Source organism: Lagenorhynchus albirostris, chromosome 20, assembly GCF_949774975.1.
Source record: "Lagenorhynchus albirostris chromosome 20, mLagAlb1.1, whole genome shotgun sequence".
Classification (NCBI taxonomy): Eukaryota; Metazoa; Chordata; class Mammalia; order Artiodactyla; family Delphinidae; genus Lagenorhynchus; species Lagenorhynchus albirostris.
The window spans coordinates 35,175,424-35,186,242 of NC_083114.1; the positions used below are offsets into that span (position 1 = coordinate 35,175,424).

At 43.4% G+C, this 10,819-nt stretch overlaps 1 pseudogene; it reads right to left on the reverse strand.

Moving 5' to 3' along the window:
- Window positions 1-6,709: 6,709 nt before the first annotated feature.
- LOC132511659 (diphthamide biosynthesis protein 3-like) lies at window positions 6,710-6,958 on the reverse strand (annotated as a pseudogene).
- Between the last annotated feature and the right edge of the window lie 3,861 nt (window positions 6,959-10,819).

A 10,819-nucleotide genomic window follows, 5' to 3' on the forward strand; every position in this document is an offset into this window, starting at 1 on the left:
TGCTTCTGTTGTTCCCTGTTGTTGAACACTTCAAAGGTAACATATACTAATTGAGAAGGGTTCATTCCAAATGCACCATCTAACTTCTGTAATTCTCTTATATCTGAGGTACTTTGCCCGATGAAGGTCATATTTATCATCCTTACATTCTCAGGGGCCTCAGGGTCTGCATCCGTATAGCACCTATAAGCTTGATAAACCCTTTGTAGAAACTCTAATGGATCCTTATTTGGTTTTTGTTTTATCTCCTGAATTTTGTTTAAGCTCTTTTGTCTAAGTCCCCCCTTGGGTTTTCTTCCAGACCACTGTACGATAAGGTGGCAGCCCTCTGACTCCTTTTCTTCCTGATGCAATAGCACAAATGCTTCTACATTGGAATTTCATCATTTTTCCCTGCTCTTTTGCAAAACACTTCTAATTGCAAGATTGTATTGTAATTGAGTGAGCCATTCAGGGGCCATCGCTCCTCTGATCCTAACATATATTAGGTCCACACTCTATTACAACAGTATATCATCTCTTTGTTAGTCATAGGCTCGTGGCTATGTTTTGCCCATTTATCTAGTATACGCCCCAAAGGGCTCTCCTTCAGGATAGAGGGACTATTTCCCATTTTTATACGTTTAATAAGACCAAAACACAAAAGACACAAACAGTTTTTTTTAATACATTTATTTATTTTTGGCTGTGTTGGGTCTTTGTTGCTGTGTTGGGTCTTTGTTGCTGTGTGTGGGTTTTCTCTAGTTGGCGGCAAGCAGGGGCTACTCTTCATTGCAGTGTGCGGGCTTCTCACTGCGGTGGCATCTGTTGTTGTGGAACATGGGCTCTAGGCACACGGGCTTCAGTGGTTGTGGTGCAGAGGCTTAGTTGCTCCGCGGCATGTGGGATCTTCCCGGACCAGGGCTTGAACCCGTGTCCCCTGCATTGGCAGGCAGATTCTTAACCACTGCGCCACCAGGGAAGCCTCGTGCCACAAACAAATTCTAACACAAAAAGCACAAACAAATTCCAGTGCAAAAAGCACAAATTCCAACATCGATGCACACAAAACAAAAAGCAAATGAACTGGTTCCCAAATCAGGTAGAGTCAAACAACAACTCCCCTCTCCAACAGGCTACCCCAATCAAATGCAAAACAAATTGGCTTGTCCTGTAAAGGGAAAACCCAAATTGAGGGGAGAATCTGTCCCCCGTTGTACACACCAGAACGATTTACCCTACAAAGGTCGAGTCCATCAACTCGCAGAAGTTTGTCGATTCCTTGCTCCAACTGCCAAGTGCTGGGGTAGCCAGTGCCGCTTCAGGGAATTTTGAAGGGAAGATCCTCAGGACAAATGGTCCTGGCAGCTGCGAGGGCCTTGCCCCAAAATTCCCTGACTAGGGCTGGCTAGCCACAAGCAGCAAGGCTCCTGGCTGGCTAAGCCAAATTTGTTACCGAGTCCAAGCTCACTCTGCTCACCACATGACAGGCCAATAAATTGGGAGGTGAGGTGTTGGGGCAAGGAATAGCGACTTTATTTGGAAAGCCAGGCATCTGAGAAGATGGTGGACTAGTGTCCTAGAGTACCATCTTATCAGGGTGTGGATGATAGCTTCTTTTATAGAACAGAGACGGGGAGGAGGTGAGGAAGTAAAGTAAAAAGGCCGTAAGTCTTGCAAAACATCTCCTGGTTTTGGCCAGCCTTGGGGAATGTGTTAATTTTTTCTTTTCTGCTGCCATTCACAGGGGGACAGGGTCAGGGTGTTTCCCTGAGAGCTGAACAAAGGCACTTTAGTTTAACATTCAGGCAGAGGAGCAGGGTTCCCCAAGGCAGACCATTATGTATGCCTATAGCTATAGACAGAACAAAAGCAATGGAAAGTACGGGTCAAAGTAAAAGCAACAGATCCAACATGGAGTCAGATTTTGTTCTTCCCTGTTACAGTAGTCCAAGTGGGAGATGATGGTGGTTTGCAATAAGTGGTGACAAAAGAGAGAAAGAAAAGTAGTTAGTTACAGGGTATATATTTAAGGTTGAGCCTGAAACAGGAGGGAAGGGGACAGGGCACAACCCTTAAAGAATGACATAGCCATTGAGGATCTGACATAAACTGATTCAAACCAACTAGGCCCAAGGTGGTGGAAGATTCAACTTCCAGTAAACCTTGAGCCTCATTATACACTCATTGTAATACATTAACATGCTAAACAACTCACCGACAGGCACAATGACAGTTCCAAGGCCAACTATAAAGGCCAAAAAAAGGCAGGTAGCCTAATTCCTGGAAATTCCCACCCCTTCCCCAAAATAGTTGGAATAATCCTCTCACTTGTTAGCCTATGAAATTACCCAGCCCATAAAAACTAACCACCCCATATTTCCAGGCTGTGCTCACCTTTTGAGATGGACCGCATTCCGTCTATGAAATGTGTATCTCTCAGGGCCTCTCACCTTCTGAAGTGGCCCACACTCTGTCCATGGAGTGTGTATCTCCCTAAATAAACCTGCCTTCTCACTTAGTTCTCAGGGCAGAGCCCCTTGCCTGCCCACTTATATCCCTCACAAGCATCCTATATTAATAAATCTACTCCTTACCCATCACTTTGCCTCTCACAGAATTCCTTCTGTGCTGAGACATAAAGAACCTGAGCTTCAGTAAGTCCTGACACTAGGTGAGTGGTTTTAATGAAAAGACAGTGGATTTGAGTCCAAATCTGAGTTTTGGCTGAGTAAAAGTCTCAGCCTGTGGGTTCAAGTCCCAATCTGAGTTTTGGCTGCATTTGAATCCCATATGAGTTGTGTGGTTTCAAGCCTATACACAGATCTTGCTGATGGATAGGATGTGGGGCATGAGAGAAAAAAAAAATAGATGTTGACTCCTAGTTTTCTTTTTTCTTCTTCTTCTTCTTCTTTTTTTTTTTTTTTTTGGTAGAGGGTACATTAAATATCAGCTCACTAGAGTTATTTATAAAGCACCTTTTTAGTGTTTGGGGTCCACTGTACTAGGACTTCTAAAACCTCTGTGTACAAATGAATCACTGGGAATTTGTTAAACTGCAAATTCTATTTCTTTTTTTTTAATTTAATTTAATTTATTTATTTTTGGCTGTTTTGGGTCTTCTTTGCTGCACGTGGGCTTTCTCTAGTTGCGGTGAGTGGGGACTACTCTGTCGCAGTTCGTGGGCTTCTCATTGCAGTGGCTTCTCTGGTTGCGGAGCATGGGCTCTATGTGTGCGGGCTTCAGTAGTTGTGGAGTGTGGGCTCAGTAGTTGTGGCTCACGGGCTCTAGAGCTCAGGTTCAGTAGTTGTGGCACACATATTTAGTTGCTCCGTGGCTTGTGGGATCTTCCCGGACCAGGACTTGAACCCGTGTCCCCTGCATTGGCAGGCGGATTCTTAACCACTGTGCCACCCAGGAAACCCAAACTGCAAATTCTGATTCAGTAAGTTCTGGGATGGATCCTGAGAGTTTGATGATTCCAGTGCTGTTGATTGGTATACTGCAAGACCATGTCTTAGAGTGAGGTTCCTTTCAGTTCATGATTTAAGCTTTATTGGGTGGGGAGGGTCTTGCCCAGGCAAATGCTGGAGAAGAGGGATGGGCAGTAGTAAACAGGAAGGTCTCATCTCTTCCTGGAAGCTGTCCTAATTACACGACTCACCCTAATCTTCCTTTCCCAACCTCACACACAACCCTCCATGCTTCCAGAGGTAAATATTTCTGCACACCAAATCATAAAATAATAAGAATTTAAAGATGAAAGTAATCTTAACTGGCATATGGACCAATCCCCTCTCCAGAAACCTTAGCAAGGGGTTTCAGTCTCTGCTTGAAACCTCCAAAAATGGGTATTCACTACCTCAGACATTAGATCACTGCTTTCCACCCACCCCTTGCTAAAAAAAATCTGCTAATCAAATATATTCACCTCCCAAAATAATAATAGGAGTAATGTTTAGTGAACTGTATTAACGATATCAGCTATTGTGAAGAGAGAAAGAGGGGTCACTGTGCTGCTTTGATAGAGAAGGGGAAAGATTTTATAGAGGTAGGATTTGGATACACAAAAAGAAGATGGTATTAATAAATACATAAGTCTGTAGGTACTGGGATATCAGGAAAGTAGTCAAGAGCAAAGATGTAAGTAGGGAAAAGCAGAAAATGTCTGAGAAACTGATTATACATGCCTATAAAGTGCTAGAGAACAGTGGGGGATAGAACCACCAAGATTACTGACAGACCTTGAATGCTAGTCTAAGTTAAGACTTTAGGCTGTAATTAATGGAAAGCCATTGAAGCTTTGGGGATAGGACAGTGACATGAGAAATATCCTAAAATTCTATAACTCAAAAAAACTGTCATAAATAAATAAAAAAATGTCAAGGCCATTCACTCACTTTACAGAGCTACAGATAGATCGGAAGAGATGATCCAAGATTACACTGCTACATAGGGAGAGCTCTGTTTTAGACAGTAAAGAATCTAGCTATAATTTGGAGGATTGATTGGAGAGCAGGAAGCTGGAAGAAAAGAAACTCATTAGGAGGATGCTGACGGCAACAATAATCAAGGTATGAGGATTAAAGTGGTCAAAGGAAATTTTGTGATAGAATTCCTAGGATAAACTGACAGGAAATGATTAGATATAACTAAAAGAGAGAGAGAAGAACTGTATTATAGCAATGATAGTGCTTAGGAGCATAGCTCTGTTTTCAAAAGACGTGGGGGTGATTCTTGACTCAGCCACTTATTAATTATATGAACTTGCACAAGTTATTCAACATCACTAAGCCTCAGTTGCTCTATTTGCTGTATCATCATAAGACTGTTGTGAGGATTATATAAAGTAATTCAATAAAAATTTAACACAGGGCTTCTCTGGTGGCGCAGTGGTTGAGAGTCCGCCTGCTGATGCAGGGGACACGGGTTTGTGCCCCGGTCCGGCAAGATCCCACATGCCACGGAGCGGCTGGGCCCGTGAGCCATGGCCACTGAGCCTGCGTGTCCGGAGCCTGTGCTCTGCAACGGGAGAGACCACAACAGTGAGAGGCCCACGTACCGCAAAAAAAAAAAACAACACAAAAAAACTTAACACAGTGTCTGGCACATAGTAAATAATAAATGTCAGCTGTTTGGTTTTTTTATAGCTATGGGTGACAAAATTATTATACCTAAGAAACTGTGACAATAATGATATTAACAGAAATAAGGAAGACCAGAGGGAGCCAGCTAGAGGAAGATGAGTTTGGTGTAATGCTGAATCTCATGGAAAGCAAAGTGAGAGAGAAAATATGTAGTAATCAATTAAGGACATTTATCTGGGGTTCGGAAGAGATGGTAGGCCTAAGGAGGGACATGTAGGAATTATCTGCATAAAAGTGATCTGTAGGTCAATAAGATATTTACAAACAGGCAATATTTATCATTCATTTGTTACATAGAAATGAATAATAACAAATGTTTATTGAAAACTTGCTCTGTGCCAGGTACAAAGTGCTTTACTTACAGTAACTTTTTGAATCCGAATAACCACTTAATGATATACATACTACTATTATTCTCATTCTTTCTTTTTGACAACCCCCCTTTTTATTTACTTATTTATTTTTGGCTGCGTTGTTGCTGTGAGCGGGCTTTCCCTAGTTGCGGCGAGTGGGGGCTACTCTTCATTGCAGTGTGCAGGCGTCTCATTGCAGTGGCTTCTCTTGTTGCAGAGCACAGGCTCTAGGCGCACGGGCTTTAGTTGTGGCTTGCAGGCTTTAGAGGGCAGGCTCAGTAGTTGTGGTGCACGGGCTTAGTTGCTCCGCGGCATGTGGGATCTTCCTGGACAAGGGCTCAAACCCGTGTCCCCTGCATTGGCAGGCGGATTCTTAACCACTGTGTCACCAGGGAAGTCCCCTCCCTTTTTTTTTTTAAGATTCCTAATGACTTTGAGGTAGATGATGCTGTTGTCAGATAATAAAGTAATTAGGTGTAAGATATAAAAATAATAAAACTGGGATTTCCCTGGTGGTCCAGTGGATGAGAATCCAGCTTCCAATGCAGGGGACGTGGGTTCAATCCCTGGTCAGGGAACTAAGATCCCACATTCTGGGCCAGCTAAACCCACGCACCGCAACTAGGGAGAAGCCCGCACACCACAACTACTGAGCCCGCGTCCCCTGGAGCCTACACGCCACAACTAGAGAAGCCTGTGCGCAGCAACCAGAGAGAAGCCTGAAACGAAGAGCCCGCTCACCACATTTGAGACCCAGTGCAGCCAAAATTTTAAAAATAAATAAACTAATTTTAAAAATATAAATTAAAAATAAAACTGAGGGAAAGAAAGCACTGATTTGAAATTATCTTCCTTTAAGTTCGGATGGAAAATTAAGAAAATTTCCAATTCAAAGATCTAAGCACAAAATCCAGGTATGTCATGTGGTGGACTTGCTTCTTCAACTGGACCTTAATTCTGCAGCCAATGCAAAGAATCCACACTCTAATGAACAGCAAGCTACAAAATGATTGTCGGGAATTCCCTGGCAGTCCAGTGGTTAGCACTCTGCACTTCCATTGCAGGGGGCACGGGTTTGATCCCTGGTCAGGGGAACTAGGATCCTGCAAGCCCCATGGCGTGGCCAAAAAAAAAAAGATTCTGCCCTTGAAGAAGCCAGTGACTTTGCATTTGATTTTTCCAGCTTGGTTAATTCCCAAAAGTTCAGGCTATGGAGTCCTAAAGTCTTCTTTAGCATTTAACTAGTTTTTTGCTGGTGGAAGGGGCTGGGACTGTCTCTCCACACGTAAGCTGATCTTTGTCATAAATCACTTTTATAATGAGAGAGCAGCTAGGGCACTTCACCACATCTTCCCCATTTGTCAAATCTTCCCAGGTGATGCAGAAGTTACCCCCACACTGGCGGGGGTAGGAGTACCTCTCTGAGTCCTTCTCATATTAGAAGTCCTCGATCTCTACCTCATCGTGAAACGCCGCCATCATTGCTGGGACCAGTAGAGGTCTGTCACCTCCCCCGTCCTACCCAGGCTGGGGTTGGTCCAACTTCTCAGGCCCGGCCTAGCCGGGCCTATTCTCATTCTTTAGGTGAGGAAACTGGGGCTCATGGAGGGTGGGTAACTTGCTCAAGGTCATATAGCTAGAAGAGGTAGAACCAGGATTTAAACCAATCAGTACAGGGACAGAGCCTGGGCCCTAAGCACATGTGTGCTTCTTCACTCTGAAAAAGGTTTCATTCCCAGGTTTCACTTCCATGGGGGGGATCACTATGGGGTCCAAAGAAATCATAATTCCAGACCAATACTCTAATACGGTGGAAAGAAAAGAATTGATTCAGGTCATGACTGTCCTGTTACTAATGATTTAAGGAATCAGAGCAAGTAATGCATTATGCCTGTGTATGAGAAGCGGAAAGGCGTCTGAGGATGCAGCGCTAAGAGAGTATATTCATAACACTAATTGGGAATGGGCCCCCAGGGAATCTTCCCTGCTTATAAGCAAGAATGAAGTATGAACCCTTCCACCTTTGACTCCAGAGTCAAACTACAAATCAGATAGCAGGATCATTTGGTGAAGGTAATTGCCTCTGTTTCACAAAAACTATACACAGATCATCTGTCTGCTTCTGGCTCTAGAGTGTGGAAGGAAAAACTACCTCCTCAACCTTCTGAGTGAGGCTCTGATCACTGAGGGAGGGAGAGGGAGAGTTTTTTGGGAAACTTGCATTATTTGCTGATTGGGGAAGGAAGTTGTGAGAGACTCCTCACAGTCTGGTGCAACAACCATGCGAAGAGGGCTCTATTCTAATTTCTATTTTACAGATGGGGAAACAGAGGCACCAGGAAAGTTAAATAACTTACCCAAGGCTGCAAAACTAATTCACAGCAGAGCCAGGCTGTGAATCCATCTTACTCTTGCTCCAGAGCTCACATGCTTAATTACCATGCTATACAGCATAGAATACGATGTCTTCAGAAATCATAGACTTCCCTGGCCCAATGAGACCTTAAGGATCACACCCCAGCCCAAATTACATCAGTCATCTTTGTCCTTCTATTCATTTATATTGCCTCCCTTTGACGTCCCTGTGTTTTCTGCTCTTGTCTGTGAACAATGACACTAATACCATTGATCTTGTCTCCAAAAACTCCTCAGTCCCATTTATTTTTACATTCTCTTACAACCCTCCTCTTGTCTCCATTTTGTTTCTTTCTTTTTTGTCTTGTCTCCAATTTCTAAACTTAGGTATAATAAAGCCTTTAGCAAAAACATGGACTTTGCCTGTAACAGTCTTTCCACTTGCCTTGACCCTGATAATTTTTCAGGCTAAAATTCTCTGGGGGAAGGATTATGTAGCTGAAGAGGCTCTGCATTCAGAGCAGTGATTTAGCGTTAATCTGTTTCTTGCTTTCATGTCCTCTGACTCTCCAGGACCCCCACTGGGAGCCTGTGACCTGCACATGGTATCTTTGGTCTTTACTGTTGAAGATTACGATATTAGACTGGTTAGGCAGTAGCTCTCCTTCCTCCCTTCAGCCTCTTCAAATTGCAGCTGAATGTAAATGTCTTATAATCTGTGATTTCTATAATGCTATGATTGTAGTGCCTTTTGTATTAGTCAGGATAGGCTGGGTTGTGCTGAAGAAAAAAATAATCGCCGAATCTCCATGGCTTAATTTCTTAGTGCATTCAGATGCTATAACAAAAATACCAGAACTTCCCGGCAGTCCAGTGATTAAGACTCTGTGCTCCCAATGCAGGGGGCACGGTTCAATCCCTGGTCAGGGAACTAAGATCCCACATGCCGCACGGCGTGGCCAAAAAACAAAACCAAAAAATACCATAGACTAGGTAGTTTATAAAAAAACAAACATTGGGGAATTCCCTGGCATTCCAGTGTTTAGGACTCTGCGCTTTCATTGACAAGGGCCTGGGTTCTCAGGGAACTAAGATCCCACAAGCCGCATGATGCAGCCAAAAACAAACAAACAAACAACAAACATTTATTTCTCATAGTTCTGGAGACAGGCAAGTCCAAGATCATGATGCCAATAGATTTGGTGTCTATTGAAAATCTCCTTCATTAGTAGCAGTCTTCTCACTGTAACCTCACACAGTGAAAGCAGCAAGGTCTTTTTTACAAGGGCACTAATTCCATTCATGAGGGTGGAGCCCCTCCCAAAGGCTCCACCTCCTAATAACATTATCTAGGGTCTTAGGATTTCAACATATGAATTTCATTGTTGCAGGGGTGGGGCGGGGGGGTGGGGGGAGAACATAAATATTTTGTCTATTGCACTGAACAAAACCAGACTTTCTCACTCACCTGAAATCTGTTGCTGGGGCAGCACCTCTCTGGTTAGTTCTCCCTCTGCAATGACTTGGGAACCTGGTTCTTTCCAACATATGGCTCTGCCATCTTGATACACAGCCTACGTGCAGCACAACAGAGCAGAGAGAGCTGGAGGGTCATGCAGTCGCCCTTAAATGGTTGGTTTGGCCTGAAGGTGACACTTATCTCTGCTCCTTCCAGCCCATTGACCAAAACTAGTCAAATGGCCCTGCCTAACTCTAAGGGAGCTAGGAAATAAGGAGGAACACAGGGCATTCTGTGAGCAGGAAATGTCTTTGCCTTCTTCTCATTATTGTATTATACACTGCAATCTTGTCTTTCTCTCCCAGTCTAGTCACAGCCTGTCCACTTGTACCGTGAACCTTCTACCTCTAAATCCACAAAGTATAGTTTAATCCAATTCTTGTCCTTTGGAGTGTTTCATCTCCTGCCAGATTACCCTGCCTTTGCTCTTTCACTGGTGTACGTCACAGCTGCAGAGTTTTCTCCCTCATCCCCATTCCTACATTCGCATCTAGTCATTTTCCAGGATCTACCCAGCTGAGAATAGTCTGAAAAGACCCCCTAAACTTTCTGCAATTGAAATTGAAATTATTAAGAACAAGAAACATTCTTTCTCTAGAGTGGAGAGAAGAAAGGGAGAGAGGGAAAACACTGAAGGAAAAAAAGCAGGTTGAATAAATCTTCTGGAGGTCAGGTCCAGGAGCCACCCTGGTCCACTGTTCCCTAGGACAGTTTAATACAGGTCAGACAAAAAGATGTCTGGGAAAGGGCCCTAATGCCCTCTGCTCTCTCTGAGTTTTCCTCTTCCACAGTTTACTCATGTTCTGATCAAAATGAGCATTAGTGTCACGCTTTTGTTTTTAATAAACGTACTACAAGAGCAGTATTTAAGGGAATTTTTATAAAAGAAAATTTAATCCTGCCAACCTAAAAGTTATTGTTGTTTGCATACTTCTTTCCAATTGTAGGGGAGGAAAAATCTTTTCTACCCATCTTCCATTCTCCAGCTAGGACCCAATAAATTAGACTGGCCAAAGACAGATTAACAAAAGAAAAACAGATGTATATTAACATGTGTGTTGCACATGCATCTATGGGAGTACCCAGCGATGAGCTACCCAAAGGGGTAGCTAGCATTTGGGCTTATACCCCATCTTAGGCTAAACAAAGGAGAAGAAATTTGGGGCTTCTGGGCAGAGGAGTACGTTATGGGAAGGCGACCAGGAAAAGTGCAGTAAACAAGCGTTGTTTGGTAAGGTTTGTTATGTAGATTTAAGTGGGTGCCTTCTCCTTTAATAAGAGTTGTTAAGGGAATGGTCCAGTGCTTAGGACTCTGCGCTGAGGGCCTGGGAACTAAGAAGATCCTGCAAACCTCAAGGCACAGCCAAAAAAAAAAAAAGTTAAGAGTCCTCTTCTTCCTGGTTAGGAAGAGGGAGACACACAAATGGACATTTCCTTTACGAAAAGAAAATCTGTGTCCTGTTTTC